The 18,049-nt window shown below is 33.1% G+C and overlaps 2 long non-coding RNA genes across 2 annotated transcripts; both read right to left on the bottom strand.

Moving 5' to 3' along the window:
* Positions 1 to 9,978: 9,978 nt before the first annotated feature.
* On the bottom strand, positions 9,979 to 17,056 carry LOC127853124 (uncharacterized). The gene is made up of 3 exons (XR_008036470.1): positions 16,727 to 17,056; positions 16,286 to 16,512; positions 9,979 to 10,388 (listed from the first exon to the last, which is right to left on the bottom strand). It is a non-coding gene; the product is annotated as an uncharacterized LOC127853124 (long non-coding RNA).
* On the bottom strand, positions 11,027 to 13,591 carry LOC127853122 (uncharacterized). Its single transcript, XR_008036467.1, has 3 exons — positions 13,372 to 13,591; positions 12,875 to 13,055; positions 11,027 to 12,517 (listed from the first exon to the last, which is right to left on the bottom strand). It is a non-coding gene; the product is annotated as an uncharacterized LOC127853122 (long non-coding RNA).
* Positions 17,057 to 18,049: the final 993 nt, after the last annotated feature.

Genomic DNA, 18,049 nt, shown 5'->3' with positions numbered 1-18,049 from the left:
AGCCTTATATCTTATTCCACACAGCCTTATCTCTAGGCAAACCCCATCAGTAGCCTTATCTACCCCTAGATAATCAGTACCCTGTTTAGCTCTAATGCCTGACAGATTGTTATCTGTTTATTGTTAGTGGTGTGAAATAAGGGTGTTTTTAGGTATTGTCTTGTTATTTTGTTGACAGTTTATGTAACACAGGTCATGTTTGGCATTTTATTATTTTATTGCAAATTAAGGAAATGGATATGATGGTATCATATGCAAATATCAAAATCTTGCATAACTTATGTACAAAAATAAATAGATTATTTCCAAAATAATGTTTCCAATACCATAATTATTTAAATATGCAGATTTAACAAGTAAATACTGTTTTAAACAAATATAAACAATCATATGAGATTGTTTAAAAAAAATAAAAAATTAAGACATAAAACAATCATAAGATATTGTTTATAATAAAAACAAACATAAAGAAAAAATTCAAAGTGAAACACAAACTCTTTCATTTTCATGTATAAAACTAAGCTTGACCATTGTTATAGTTTTTGTCAGTGATACTTGTTGTCCATCTGTGAACCTGTGATGTTCTGAAAGAGCCATTTTCATCCAATATTCCCTAAAAATTATGGGGAGCACACAAATGTACAATAGGGACAATGGCAAACAAGCTGTAAAAAAAGCCCCTTTACAATTGACTTGTTTTATTTATGGCTATAAACATCAAACAAAGATCCAGTTGAAGAATTATTGTTTCATTGATGAGTTATATTAATAAACAAAAGACCAACTTGTTGAAAAGTGTGTTAAAGTGAGTCTTTAAGCCTCGTTGCAGCTCTCAACTTATTTACAAAAAGACCAAGTTAAACTCGCTTAAACCCACTTCTGTTTAAAAAAAGACCAACTTCTGTTGTAAAAGACTCGCTTATTAAACAAAAAGACACACTTAAACACACATAAACCAACTCATAAATAAAAAGGCTCACTTTTGACACACAAAAAACCGACTTCTTACAGAAAAAAACTCGCTTAAACACACATCTTCTTAAAATAACCAACTTTTAACTCAGTTAAGCACAGTTTAGCGCACATAAAACTCACTTTTATTAGCAAAAACCAACTTCCGCGAAGAAAAACTCAGAAAAAACACAGTTTTATGTTGGTTTAAGTGTGTTTTGGTATGAAAGTGGGTTATTTTTTGACAAGGGCCAGGGGCCGAATATCTCCCAATATTTTTGCTAAAAAAAATTTGGGTGATTTGTTCCACAATATTTTATTTATTTTCTAAAACAGTTAAGAAACTTAGAGGGGCTATGGTTTAAAGGTACAGACTTAAAAATCTAAAATTACTGTTTATTAAATAATTACATGATTACTCTCTAGATGGAGTATATTTTCTTGAGAAGGTATTTTGAGAAATTCATTTTGTAAATTGAGTTTTGTTTGTTAAGTCCTAATCTTTATTTAATTTTGTTCCTATTGTTACAGCTGACTTCAAAATTATCTGAATGTTCAATGTCATGGTATTTAAGACACTTAAAATCATATTATATCCATTATGACCTTCCAGCCATTAGTTAGGACTCAGTTACATGTTCCTTTTTTGCCCATTTCTCATTGTGTCTTGTATATTTTCTGTCATTTATTAAATAATGATAAAATAACATCACATTTACTATTAATGAGATATTTTCAATTAAAAAAGTCATTTTTGTTGCCATAGTTACAATGAATCATGCAATATTTTTTGGTATTTTTTATCCCCCCCCCCGATGGTTGCCATATAGTTATCACACTGTGCATCTGTCTGTCTGTCCGTCACACTTTAAAAAATATGCTCATAACTCTATGTCGCTTTAGATGTAACCTTCATTTTTGGTATGCATGTGTATATGGACAAGGCCTTTCCATACCGACACAAATTTTGACCTCATTGACCTTGAACTTAGGGTCCGCGTTTAGGTTTCAAAATCTGCATTTATGTTTCCAAAAATGCTCATAACTTCTATGTCGCTTCAGATGTAACCTTCATATTTGGTATGCATGTGTATATGGACAAAGCCTTTCTATAAGCACACAAATTTTGATCCATGTGGCCATGACCTTGAAGTTAGGGTCAGCATTTAGGTTTTGAAATCTGTGTTTAGGTTTTATAGTATAACCTAAATGGAAAAGACCTTTCCAGAGTGAGACACACACAAATCTTGATCCCAGTGGCCATGACCTTGAAGTTAGAGTCAGCATTTAGGTTTCGAAAATTTGTTCTGTTATTTAGCTGTCTAACATAACTTTAAACTATCAAAGCGTTTTTCGGGGGTATATGTCATCCTATGGAGATAGCGCTTGTTTTTAATTCAGTTACATGTAAGTTGTGTCAATACCATCAGTGAATTCGTAGAAATATTGGATATTACGTAACAAAATGGTGTGTACATCATAATTTCAGCAAGAAAAGATTTTTTGGATACCAAATAGACAATTTTATGTGTTAAGTTTCTCTTTGATAAATGTTGTTTTTTTAGGAACAATCTTATATCATCATTATTGAATGCCCATAATCTCTGAGCTGTTAGTTAGTTAAAAATAGAGAACATTCTTGCAATTGTTTCCATTTTTATTTAAATGGGCCTTTTCACAGATTTTGGCATTTTTTTAACTTATTCATTAAATGCTTTATATTGATAAATGTAAACATTGGATCGTAAAAGCTCCAGTAAAATGTCAAGAAAAAAAATAAAAAAAGGAAAAGAACATTGCCCGGAGTAGGTTTCGAACCAGTGACCCCTGGAGTCCTGCCAGAGTCCTGAAGTAAAAACGCTTTAGCCTACTGAGCTATTCCGCCGAGTACTCAATATTGACGTATTTTATACCTTATATAAGCAATCTTCGTAGTTTCACAAAATTTAACGACAAAAACAGAACTCTCCAAATTATTCAATCGTTTCGCGTTGCAACGCTTTATAATTTTTAGGTTTTAAAATCGTCAAAAGATGCATATAATGGCTATATTAGAGCATGGTTAATGTTCAGTATTACTGTTTCCTCACAAATATCATAACTAAAACGAAAACTTACGAATCTGAAACAACTTTTTTCAATTTTGTCAATTTACCAAAGCGTGAAAAGATCCCTTTAATACAGTCATAGATCAGTTGTGGCCTCTGGGTAATGACCAATTTTTGCTTACTTGTCACACCCTTAAAACTTTCCACACGTCTATAATAGCAAATCTGGATTTAGGTGATCTTTTATGGTACATTTAAACTTTAGCTCTGTTACAAGAGTGCTGGTAAAGTCCAGTCACATATTTAAATCTAGGCCATGTCAAAATCAAAGTGTCAAAGACAAATGAAAGATGCGTTCATTAATTATTGTCCAGTTAATTACTACTGCTGTAAGTTTTTATATAATATGACTGATGAACATCATGTGAGAGAAAATTCACATTATCATTGTATATCAGGTTTAGCAGCCTTTTAGATAACAAAGTATGCTAGTTTTCAATGTCGCTTCTGGGGATCAAACCCGTAGGGATTTTAGGAAGATTCTGACATTTTCGATCCCTCGAGAGCAACCAAACCAAAAATTAAGTCAAATATTGCCGACTCGGTTTTTTGAGTCGGTTCATGAGGGATAATGGAGCTCGATTGGACATTGTCGGCTCTGGTACTACTTACATGTACCCCAGGTACGTATACTTACATGTACCCTGGGTTTTCTCAATGAAAATACGATTGAAACTAAAAGCCGGGATCGCCCAGGATCGTCCGGAATGATGAAGGTATAAAACTCGACATTAACACAAAGTTACTATAAAACTAATAGTTATTTATCAATTTTAATAATTTTAATTTGTTGTCATTATGGAAAAGTTATTCCATCCTTTAGACGATTAATAAATCCATTTAGAGGAAGATAGAGACTTTATTTAGATCAGAAGTGTTTTGACAATATTTTTTAGGCAATTCAATTAGCAAAACTAATATTAATGGTCGATCCCGGCTTTTAGTAGAGAGTTAACCCTGTACAATTGTTACAACTACCGTAACACGTTATTTTGCTAAGATTCACTTACCATTTCTTGTAGACGGTAACCCGGCAATCTATGTAAAAAAGGTTTTAACGTTCATGTCGTTGTTTAAGTTTGGCTTTACGGGTGGGGATGGGGGTTCCTCGGATACTAAAAGAAAAGGGAAGGAGGAAAGTAAGAGAAAGTATGAGGAAAAAAAAAACAAGAAAATTTCTCCAGAAATGGCGTGAAGATTACAAATAGATGTCTTAAATAGATGAATATTGAATTCAATAGCATTAGTAAGGCAAGCTAATAAGAATGATTTAATCATAATTGCGCATCTCCAAGCACAAGAAATTACAAGTTGAATGATAAATATAAAGGTTTTTATAATACTTGGGTCAGGGCACATGAAAGATTGGTCAGGGCTAGTAGGTTCTGCATTTACTAGCCCGAACGGGCTAGTTGAAAAAAAAGTTAGTGTTAAGCCCTGATGTGTATATATAATTATTACAAAAAAATAGTCGACAACGACTGATTTAGGGTTAAATTTCCCGGGTACATTTTAGTATATTTACCATACCCGGGATACATGTAAGGATACTTAAGAGTACCCGGGGTACATGTACGTAGTACCCGAGCTGACAATGAACAAACGAGCGATACTGGAAGGTGCAACATCTCTCACGCCCCCTAGCATCGCCTTTAGCAGTATTCAATTCTCAACAGGAAAGTGCTGGAGTCATTGATCCCGAGGGACAAGAAAAACAATTGATTAATGTTCGAAATAAATAATTTGATTAATGACAATTCTATTATTTGAGCCAGGTCACAGGAAAAGCGCAGTCAAATCAGTATCAAATTAAATTATTTGTTATTGTCAGGAAAACGCTTTTAAGCAAACAGCTTTCAAGCGACTGCAGGCTGATCTAGATACAAACTGGCCACAATCGCCTTAATGTCTCTTTTACTGTGACACAGTTCATTTAACTTTAAAATGATAAAAAGTACTAACACTAAGAAAGAGTATACAAACCAGTAAAGAGTTGGAAATCAATGTTGAATTTCAGGACAGCTTGGTGATCTGCAAATCCCCGATGAAATGTTGATATCGGGTATCATAGTCATTCAATAAGTCGCAAAATGCTCGAATACAATTTATAAAGCACAATGTGACTTATATTGATAACTAAAAATACCAGTATGCCAGTTTTGCCGTGTCAAGCTGTTACGATCCAGAAAGTCCTTCATTCACATCGAGTATATATCCTTCGAATTCCAACTATTGCTGTCATAAGCGGAGATTTAGTGAATAAATAATTCATATATCCTAAATGACAGCTTCTAAATAGCGAAACAAGCCAATTTATGCAGTAAGGAAGTTTTGAATCGAGACTCTCATGGTGGCGGCCATTGTTGAATGTTGAAACACGAACGACAACTCTGCTAGGAGAATGTTATCAATGACGAGCAATCTCCTACGCAGTGGCGAATGGAAAAGGGAAGTAACTGCAAAAATCGAGTTATCTCAATCGGACTGGCTCGGTCTTTTACATAGGTCGCCATTGTGAAAAAAATTTTGATGGTTATGATACCTTGGACGATGCTGTTCGCATCGTCAAAAAGTACCAAAAAATATTTGTGCATATGGGGTGTCAATGGGCCAACTGTTATACTGCTCATGTTACACTTTACAGTAAAACTTGTTTTCAATGTCATAAGTTGGCTGTCATTTTGTCCAGCCCTAAAAAGGGACCTTTTACACAATTCAATATTCATACTCGTTATTTAAGATTCAATGTGACAGACTTGATATAAGGGCTTCTAAATGCTCATGTGTCCTCACATAATAGATGATAAACAGTCTCTGGAAAAACCACAATTAGATTTCAATCTGGCAACATTCATTTTAGTTTGTTCCCAGTATTTCATAAGCACGTTTTATATATATCATTAAATTTTTCATCATTAAAGCATTTTAAATGTATTTACTTTTGAACATTCACTCAAAATGCTGTGTGACACTATTTCCAATATGACACTTATTTCTAATATTCTATCAGAAATTGTTTTTGGTTTGTCTCTTTTTAATTCACCCTAGGGTGTGATGAAAATACAAAAAATAAGTTTGTCAATGGAAGCTCTGATTTTCTCATTAATTATTTCAAGAAAAGAGAGTTGTACATTTCCAGTGCCCCAGATAATTATTTATCCCTGCCGTACCTAAGCCCATATTGATCCATACTGATTTGCAAAATTGCATCTGCATTATTTGTGAGCTTGCTCACAAATAAATAGGGTGATTTCATTCTTGAAATAGGGTGAAATGAGTTCTAAAAATACATACATTAAAATCATTCTGTTTTACTTCTGTTGCTGCACACTTGTATTGATTCAATAAAACTGTAAACTATCATAATTATTAAACTTTACAAACTTATGTTTCATAACATCTTTAATCCTTGAAACTGTCCATAATATAAATTTTTAACTTACAAAAAAACCCTGACGTTAACTGACATCTTTGTAACTGTCAAACATATCGACTGATTTTTTGGTCCAACAATCGCGGACGTCTTTCTACCTCTCTTAGACATTTTTATTTTGCATCGTAATAGAAACTGAAAGTTCAGACGCTTTACAAATACATGCACAATGAGCGACAAATTAAGTCAGATTGAAAACGCATGAATGTCGTCGTAAATAATTTGGTCAGACGCTATAATTAAATATGAAATCTAGTAGCAGAACATTTGAATAACTTTGACTGTTGTCCTGCTCCATCTTCCAGGCGCTTGCTGAATGAAACCGTCGCCGCGTTACAATAATAATTATAAAGAGAAAATACCGAAAATGAGCAAAGTATTTTCGGTTAAAGCTTTTGTATCATACGCATTAAATTTGACGAATTTGGGTAAAAGTAAAGTTGGTTGCGTTTTCAATACGCATAATATTGTATTTCTTTATGTTTTTAAACAATTTATTAGGGTGAAAGACACAGACGCAGCTAATATCTGGAGCACTGCATTTCATGCAAAATATGTTTCAAAACATTAAGGGTATTGCACATGCTTTCAGATATTAGTTTCTTTGTGTCTCACATCACTGACACACAAATTGCTATCTATTGTAGTGCAAATGTTAAATTTTAAATCTTATTTTCATTTTTTATTGAAGTATTTAGTACAAATAACATATCATAATTATTTGATTAGTTGATAACACTTTTTACCTGAGAAATGGGGTTATATTTTCAATAAGTTGCTAAGTTTCCAGTTGCAGACATGGGGTAATCATAATTGTTAATCTGTTATCATCATGATTATTAATTTATTTCTTTTTCCATTAATCATGGATTGATCATTAATTATAGCTTTTGTATTACTTAAATAATAATAATATAGATTACTGCTATGTGCAAGTGGTCATGACTCATTATTATTTTATGATTACTTTTGACCAAAAAGCAGATTCAATTTCAGTTCATGAAGACACATGACACATGAACAACATCAGATACTTGCCAACTTATCATGTAGTTAACTCTTTCAGTGCTGGAACTGAATTTTGAAGGCCTTTGCAAACAGTTTGGATCCAGATGAGTCGCCACACTCAAAACGTGGCATCTCTTCAGGATCTAAACTGTTTTCTATTCTGATAGTATTCTTTGAAAAAAAAATCAAAAAAAATGCTAATTTTAGAAATTCAGCAGACAACATTTTAGCAGACGACAAATTCCCCAGCATGCAAAGGGTTAATTACTCAAGTGGTGTAGATCTCTTATTTCCCTTGGCCCTAGGGTTATTTCAAGGGATTAAGTCTGAACAATAGTTATTATTCCGAACTTGCCTACAACTGGTTTTTCCACTAATTTATATGAGGTACAAATAAAATTGACCTAGATCCACGGGGTTGTGTATTGTTATTCCCCCCACTGGTGAAACTGGAGGGGACTTAAGGTTTGTGCTCTGTCTGTCTGTCTGTCAGTCAGTCAGTCAGTCAGTCAGTCAGTCTGTAACACTTTTGGATCCTGCGATAACTTTAAAAGTTCTTCATATTTTTTCATGAAACTTTAAACATGGATAGATGGCAATAGGGAGATTATGCACGTCATTTCATTTTGTTCCTACAGCAAGAATTATGGTTGCTATAGCAACAAATAGACAAGAAATATGGCTGAAAATAGTGGATCCTGCGATAACTTTAAAAGTTCTACATATTTTTTTCATGGAACTTGAAACATGAATAGATGGCAATATGGAGATTATGCACGTCATTTCATTTTGTTCCAACGACAAGCATTCTGATTGCTATGGCAACAAATAGACTAGAAATATTGCTGAAAATGGTGGAGTTTCATCGGTAGTGGACTTATATTGCATGGCAATAGTTTTGTTAAAACTCAGTAAGTATCAGAATATTCATGTGACACTAGGGTCATAACAGTAAAAAGTTGATTGTACCTAACGATTAGTGGAGTTCTGAATACAGTCTAATGTATTAATAATCTGCATTTATGCAAAAAATAAGTGTTGGAGCTAGGTGTGGGAACAGTTAAGTAATGAGTCAAATAATTGATTTCATGAAATTTTTACTGAACCATGTTAACCCATGTATAAAAGTTACTTTGTGAAAAAGCAATTGATGCAACTTCTGCACCAGTGGAGAGACTCTGGCATTTTCTATCCATCCTGATAGAAGTCTTATGAGTGACTGCACTTTTCAAATGCCCATGAACATCAAATGCAGTTTATAAATTAACTCATAAGATAAGCTATTGGGGGACAACACCTGCCCCAGTAGACAGATTATCTCCAGAGCCAAGTAAATATGCAGGCTTTGTTTTGTGCTACAATAAGCACCCGCTTAACAGTTACATGTTTCAATTGTACTTTTTCTGCGAAGCTGTCTAAGCCAGCTTTTCACCATACCTGACCTTTGTAAATGTTCAATAAAATTCAAATAAAAAATATCCCGGGGCTAGACACGGATAAAGACACCTCATTTATTCCATTGGCTAATTTGAGCAATATAATTATGGTATGTCAATAAAAGAATCTTATTGTGTTTCAAACAATACCATGATAAATATTATTTTTGATAAATTTAACAAGAATTATTCCACCATATAAACTAATGTATTAAGCATGTGCACGATGATTCACGATACTGTAAATAATCAAATCAAATAGAAATGCCCAACAAACCATTAAAACAGGTTTGTTCGAAGAACATGCGTATGAATATTTTAAATATGTACGGATACTTCGGGTGTGACTGGTTGACTTATGTTTTAATTTCACTTCCATTCTTCTTTTGGTTTCCTGTTTTGTATTATAGATTTATGACCAGCATTATGAAATAATGTTAAATAAGTCGCAAAAACTCCGCTTAACATCTTGTACTGCATTTGATGTAGCTAAGAACTGCACCGAAAAAGACATTCACTATCTTTGATCTCATTCATTGAACTCTTTACTTTTCAGCAACTCCAACCACATTAAACGCCGTATATCTTTTTATGTCCCCCACCACTTCCTGTACGAAATGTTCCGCCCGGAATCGGCACGGAATCGCAAACTAAATTCCGGGCGTAAAAAATATTTCCAGGCGTATTTTTCTATATATGATTTTAAGAAGAGGGGCGGATTCCGGGCGTAATCCGGGCGGAAAACAGGGGCGAAATATGTAAATGAGGTGGGACGGAATTTTAAATTACGGGCGGAAAACAGTTTATGGGCGGAATTCAGATTACAGGCGGAATGTTAAAATTACGGGCGTAACTTAGATTACGGGCGTAATTTAGATACCGGGCGGAAATCGGATTACATGCATATTGTAAATATACCCATATACCCATATAAGGACAGGCCATTTGAAAAAATAAAAGGCGATCGCAAAAGCTCACCATGAGCACTTTGTGCTCAGTTTAGCTAAAAACTAATCAAAATTATGACAAGATACATTTAACATAGTATCTTTATATTTATTTTAAGATAATACATTTTAAAAACATGGATCACCATTTTATACTTCTGCAAATGCGGAACAAATGCTGAAAATCCCCGCATGTTTTCCGCAGTCACAAAAAATGTGGAACTTATGCGGAAAATGTATGCATTTTCGTTCCGCATTTTGATGATACTTTTAAGATACAATGTAGCTTTTAAAGACAAACAACAAAAATATTCAATATATATACATAAAAAATAATTTGATAGACATGCACTTTTTAAAAAACAAACTGTTCTTATACACGGCCAAAATAAAAAAGTTCACTCTTTCACATTGACTGTGTTTTTTAAACTGCTTTCTTGAGTAGGAATTCCTCTCTATCACAGTATTGTTCAGGTCCACGATTCCCCCCATCCTATGTCATAATCTGAAATGCAATTTGATATTAAGTACAACTACAGTCCCTTCTCGAAAAAGTGCACTAAATGCGCATTTAATGCGCATTAAAGCGCATGTTATTGGCACCGTATTTTTTGCTGAAAAAAATATGGTGCCAATAACATGCGCTTTAAAGCGCATTTAACTAAACAAGTGCATTTTTCTGTTCAAATAATACACTTTTTGAGTGTATAAATGCACTTTTGTGTGTATTTTAAAGTGTACTTTAGTGTTTTTAAGTGAATTAATACGCTTAAGTGTATTTAAGTGTATTAATTCGCTTACCGTTTTTTTTTGTTCCCCAAAAAGTACACTTGAAGCGTATTTTAAGCGTTTTAATTTACTTAGGAAAAAATGAAAAAATACACTTAAATACGCTCTTGTGTATTTTTTGAAAAAAATACGCTCTAGTGTATTTTTTGAAAAATTTGGGGAAAAAAATACGCTCAAGTGTATTTTTGTTTAAAATACGCTCTAGTGTATTTTTTGAAGAAAAAAAAACGCTCAAGTGTATTTTTAGTGTATAAAGTGCACTTAAGTGTATCTTTGAAAATGTCTATTAAAAAAACATTCATTTGGATATGAAAAGTGGCCGGTTTAAATATGATCTGAGAGAACAACAGCAAATAAACTTTGAAATAAACACATTTATTCACATAAATCATTTTAAAATAAACAAGTAGTTAAGGCCATTCTATGGGTGCTTAAAAGCTTTTCCGCTTTCCTCTGCAACTGCTTCCCCCTGTCCCTATACTTTTTGGTTTACATTGTTCCATACAAAGAATGCATTGAAAAAAAACATGTCAATATACAATTTTTTCAAACAATATCACAATAAATAACAATGGCAAATAAAATATGTTGAAAGACAAAGACATACATGTAGGCTTACCAAATTGTCAAATAGCAAAATAGTTTTTTTTAAATCTTTCTCAATCCTCACATGGTTTTTAATATTGTTAAAGATTTTTTCTTGCCAAACTTGTAATGTGGCGCACAAATTATGTAAGTTTTTCGAGTTTGTATGAAAAAACCCTAAAATGACATCAAAGATAATTCGTTCTTATTATTAAATATATAAGCACTATGGACATGAAAGCACATTTGAGATCTACATAACTTTCCAAACTTGGAAATATATACAACCATTTACAACTATTTACTTACAAGTTATCTCAGTTTTAACTATAAAGGGGACATATCAACAGCTAGAACAGTATTTTATAGTCTGAAATAGATTTATTTATTAAAAATAACGTTATAAATAATTTCTAAACACAAACACTTTCAGAGGGTAAGAGAGACATTCGGAGGCCGTGGGAAAATCTTAGGAGTGACACAAATTCAAATAAACTTGTAATGTGGCGCAAAAATTATGTAAGTTTCTTGAGTTTATATATCTAAAAAAAATACATTAAAGATAATTCATTCTAATTATTAAATTTATAAGCATATGGACAATGAAACGCACACTCGCTAGGTTTTGGCAAACAATAACCTGCTCAGTAAGTTTTTGTGGGTTTATGGCAAGGTGGTTTCCTGTGGGTTTAAACACTTTTTTGTATTAAAGTATGTTAAAGTCTTTTACAATTTTGTGCTGATATGTTTCAGTAAAAAAAGTAATAGCCCCATGCAGTTTTAAGGGAAAAAAACACAATGTGCAGGAAAATCATCTTTATAACACAAACAAATATGAACATAAGAATTGTACACTTCATTATAAAATGAGGCATTTGTGGAAGATTGTATGGAAAAAACGATTAACCGCAGTGTTCCGCAGTGGGTCAATATATTTAGATCGCAGCTGCTGCAGAGAACTAGGTCACAGCTGTTGGGGGTACCTGAACCGCAGTGGCCGGAGGAACCTGGACTTCAGCATTTGGAGAGACCTTGACCGAATATGGTGGTGGGACCAGTAGTCCAGTACAGCAGCCATTTGAGAACACGACCGCAACCGCCAGGGGGACCTGGATGGCAGCCAGTGCCTAGACCTGATCTTGGCAGCTGGAGGGACCTGGAAAGCAGCAGGCGAGACCGGAAAAGCAGGGGCTGGAGTGACATCTACCACTGATGTTGCTTGTGTCCTTCTCTTCTTAAGGATCTTGAATGCGTATTGATCTGCAAAAGATAAACATGATATCACACACTATCAAAAGGGCGAGGCATTCTTCATACTTGTTAAATTGTAAGGTTTTTGTTTCACTTAACTATGAAATATTGCTGTAATGGTAATCTTGTTGCGATTATAATTAGAAATTTAAATCAATGCAAGTTTGTTTGCTTGTTGTTTTTGTTTGTTTATTTTTGCAATTTTTTAATCCTGTGATCACATGTGACTAAACTCTTATCATCAAAGAAATAGCGTTTTGTAGACAATACAGTTTGAAAATGAACTAAGATGCGTGGTCTCATTTGGCTGTCTGGACTGGCTGGAAGTGTGATGCATTTTAAATGCAATAACCTGTATAGTTTTACCTCTCAACAAATCCAGCTTTTCTTAGTCAAGCACAGCCCACTCTCCTGCTTCACTCTAGTTGGCCAACTGATGAAGGGTAAAAACCTGGTGTTAAAGTCCATACATCAGTCAGTATCCCCCTGTTTCTTCCTTTTTTAGCAGGTGATAATGCACATTCTTTCCTTGGGGCAAGAGTTTTACCTTTAAAATCAAAATATAAAAGTTCTCATTGAAATATGAGGGAAAGAAGTCCATTCAGTAATGACCAGACTTAGCTATAAATAAAGTTTAAGATGACAATAACCATAAAACACAGCCATAATAATTCACTGTACACAACATTAACACTTTTTCATTTGTATATTTATCTATTTTTGTTTCAATTGGTGTTAGTTTTCCTTAAAATTACAATGCATTTACTTATCCTTATACCAGAGACAATACATAAACATGATAATGATCATAATTAATTCAATGAACTTAATTAAAAAAGGGATGCAGAAATAAAAATACAAACCTGTTACAACTGTTCTTCAGTATCCAGCCACTTTGGACCTCCTTTGATTTACTTCATTGTAGTAAATACACTTTGTTTTCATCACACAATACTTCATGCTGACAGTATTTCAAGACATTTGACACTACAAGTACAATTTAAAATCTTAATTTGCTAAATCATGTCTAAAAATGTAGCTCATTATCAGTTGCTGACACCTGCTTGTTTAAACAAATTTACTTCCTGTGTCCTAAACCAATCAAAAGTGGCTTGTTTTCAATACAAAAACTATCAACCAATCAAAAGTATGCAGATGATATGCACCCCTTTGTTAGGCATTGCTGCATCACTGATAAGAGATTAGTGTTTATGATGCATATTTGATTTAATTGGGGGAGAGCTGATCTTTTATCTGTTGTGTCAGCTTGAGATATATCTACTGATAAAGGCAAATTTCAACACCAAAATATTTATGGAATAATACACATCACTGATAACAATTCTTCTCTTTGTGACCTTAAATTGAATATCATTACTGAGAAATGACAATCTGTTTATTGTTTATGAAATCACAAATTACAATACATGCACATAACCCTTAGCATATTATATTTATTTGTGAATATTTCAATTTGACATACTGAAAGGTGTTAGAAAATTATAATTCTATTATAAATATTATTTTAATTGCCTTTAAAAAATGTGTTTAGTAGACAATGTGGTAGATATTAATTTTATTTGGGTTAAATATCAGTATAAGAAATTTGAGAAAATATAATTTAAATATTAAAAATATTGAAAGTGTCAAAAATATTATGTGGGCTTGCCAGAAGCCCACATAATATTTTTGACACGTTCAATATTTTTAATAAGTGACCCACAGCCTGATTTAGTTGAACTTGTGCTTTTTAAAGCTGTTAAGCATTGTTGTTAAAAAATTTATTATGAATAGTATTATTTTCTTGATGTTTTCAAATAATCAATAAACATTTGATAATGTCATACATAACACTTGTATTTGTGTTGTTTTTGTAAATACTACAAAATTTTTACTACTAATATATAATGTATGAAAAGTATAAAATATGTTCAGACCCAGAAAAGATACACTTATTAATACACTTAAATACGCTTAAATTGAAAAGACACACTGTCTTGGAAAATATATAGTTTAAAATACACTTCCATTGAAAAGACGCACTCAATCATATAAAAGTACAGAAAAAATACACTTGGCAATTCAAAAGATTATGAAAAAACGCGCTCTAATTTCGAAAAATACACTTTAATGCACTTAAGTGTACTTTTAAAACGAAAGACGCAGAAAAAATACACTTTTTTGGAGAAAGCGCAGAATAAATGCACTTCTTAAAGTGTATTTTGTTAAAAAGCGTATTTTATTTCGAGAAGGGGTGCACCTATTGCAAATACTGTTAACAACTTATGTAGAATTAATTGCTTTTTCAAACTTTTTATCTAATCCAGGGCCCCATCTAGGATTTGAAAAAGATAGGGTCCAAATTTGGCAACTAAGTACACTTTTGAATGTGCTTGGATATTTATCCCTGTGGAATATTTTCAAATAACATGTGCAATATATGCGCATATTATTTAATATTACATGCATTTTCATTTTAACAAGGGCTGTTTGTAAAACATGCATGCCCCCCATATGGGCTGTCCGTTGTACTGGCAGCCATTGTGTGAATACGACTTTTGTCACTGTGACCTTGACCTTTGACCTAGTGACCTGAAAATCAATAGGGGTCATCTGCAAGTCATGATCAATGTACCTATGAAGTGTCATGATCCTAGGCAAAAGCGTCTTTGAGTTACCATCCGAAAATCATTTTACTATTTCGGGTCACCGTGACCTTGACCTTTGACCTTGTGACCTCAAAATCAATAGGGGTCATCTGCGAGTCATGATCAATCTAACTATGAAGTTTCATGATCCTAGGCATATGCGTTCTTGAGTTATCATCCGAAAATCATTTAACTATTTTGGGTCACCGTGACCTTGACCTTTGACCTGAAAATCAATAGGGGTCATCTGCGAGTCATTATCAATCTACCTATAAAGTTTCATGATCCTAGGCATATGCGTTCTTGTATTATCATCCGAAAATCATATTACTATTTCGGGTCACTGTGACCTTGACCTTTGACCTAGTGACCTCAAAATCAATAGGGGTCATCTGCGAGTCATGATCAATCTACCCATGAAGTTTCATGATCCTAGGCTTATGCGTTCTTGAGTTATCATCCGGAAACCATTTTACTATTTCGGGTCACTGTGACCTTGACCTTTGACCTAGTGACCTCAAAATCAATAGAGGTCATCTGCGAGTCATGATCAATCTACCCATGAAGTTTCATGATCCTAGGCGTATGCGTTCTTGAGTTATCATCTGGAAACCATTTTACTATTTCAGGTAACCGTGACCTTTGACCTAGTGACCTCAAAATCAATAGAGGTCATCTGCAAGTCATGATCAATGTACCTATAAAGTTTCATGATCCTAGGCCCAAGCATTCTTGAGTTATCGTCTGACAACCACCTGGTGGACGGACGGACCGACCGACCGACAGACAGACCGACATGAGCAAAGCAATATACCCCCTCTTCTTCGAAGGGGGGCATAAAAATAATTTTTTTAATTGATAAAACTAGTTTCACTGTTAAAATAAAATTAGTTTATTGAAAATTCATTGAATGTTCTGTAAAATAATGTGATCAGAACCAATTAAAAACATGACTGGGGGTCAAAGGGGGCAGGTTTGGATCTTAGTGCGGCAAGGTACTGAGACACCCTGTTATTGACAGGCCTAGCCCTGAGGATCACTAATCGTATAATTCGAATTAATCTTTATTTTGAACTTAACTATTTCAAACTAATAATACAATAACTTGTATAGTAAAATTGTGATTTACCTATCAACAAATCCAGCTTTCCTTTGTCAAGGACCGCTTTGTGCTCATCATCCGGGCGCGCACACAGAGCAAAATTTATATAAAAAAGTTCATTTTTTCACATGTTTTTTTCAACACTGTGCTTTCTTGCAAACAAATTCTTCAATTTGTGGTGTGGCTTTTGAGGTCCGAGAAGGGAAAATTTGTTATGCCACCAGCAACCTTTCTCCCTAATCCTATGACATAATCTGAAAATGAAATGTTAATTTAAGTACTTACTATATATTTTAAAGAAATTTGTGTATTTCATTTTAGTTTCAAACTGTGTTGTTTTTCCTTCAGATGCCCGTCTACTTTTCATCATCCTGTTACATTTCCCACTGGGACAGTACACAAATACAATTACAATTATATCAGTTAATAATCTAAATAATAGAGGAATGAAGGAGTAAAAATACAAACCTTTTATGCTGTTCTGCAGTATTCCAAAAACACAGGAATTTGGTGAGACCAAATCACAGTTAAACCTGAGCCAATTTGAACCTCTTTTGCAACAAACTTATTGTTCATTTCCACATTATGTGTATTAAATACAAATTGTTTTTGACACAGTACTCCCTGCAAGACATTTTTTCACTACAGTTTAGTCCTCATTTTGCTTAAGTATTATACTGACAATTTAGTTCAGAGTCAGTAATTTGCTTAACCGCTCTAATGTTTTCAAACTGCAACTTCTACCACTCACTTCCTGTACCACTGACCAATCCACTGAAGCCTGATGAGCCCAGATGGTTTATAAACATGTACAGATGTGACTCAGCCTTTGGTGAGTATAGAATGGGCAGCACAATACATGAGATCAACTCAGCAGGTTGTCAGTGTTTATCTGAGATTAAATTAACATTGGTTTGGTATAATTATGTACATAATTATGGTCTTTTCAGACTGGGGAAATCTTAATTACTATAAAAAAAATTTATAGAGTAACATGCAGAGAAACTGCATTCATATTGATGATATAAACAAATAATATTAAACTAGACTGTTGTGTGTTTAATGTTAAAGGAAACCTTAAAATGATGAAAACATTACCAAGTCTTGTTCTTTATTAAACTTTACAGTCATTATTATAATTATGAAATAATAATTAAAAATGAGCAAAATTTTCAAAAAAGAAGAAGAATTAAAGAAGTGAATTAAAAAAATAAGTGCATATAGATTTTTAATGCATGGTCATCCCTCAGACTTAAAATTATAAGTGGAAACTGTAAAAGTCAGCAATAGATAAAATTTATTTAATTAAAATGTGTTATTGTTATCTCCTAATTTTTTTTACCAGCAATATTGCCAATAATAATGCAAAATCTAAGAGTATAATTCATGATCACAAGTTCACAAGTCTGTCTCCTTTTCAGCTTCTCACAATTAATTAAGTATAAAAATACTACAAAATATGTTTTAGAATCTGAACATGAAAATCATAAATTAGATCAAAGCTTTATGCTGAATTAATTATACTGTGACTGAAATAGTTGTGTCTATAATGAATGTTCATTGATTGTACAACTGTATAAATAAAATTAAATATTTTTTTTAAAAACATTTTTTAAGTTATCAGTTACTGGTAATATTTTGTTCAGTACTTTGGTTTAAATTAAATTTATTAAGTTATTGTTCAGTCCAATATTACTCTCTATAAAAACTACTAAGTTCAAAATTCCGTCATGTGGCTTCACAAATATTTTATAAGTATGAAATTCTGCCCCACGAAAGAAACAAAGTGCA

This window comes from Dreissena polymorpha, chromosome 12 (genome assembly GCF_020536995.1).
Source record: "Dreissena polymorpha isolate Duluth1 chromosome 12, UMN_Dpol_1.0, whole genome shotgun sequence".
Classification (NCBI taxonomy): domain Eukaryota; kingdom Metazoa; phylum Mollusca; class Bivalvia; order Myida; family Dreissenidae; genus Dreissena; species Dreissena polymorpha.
This window is presented reverse-complemented; position numbering and strand designations above follow the sequence as displayed.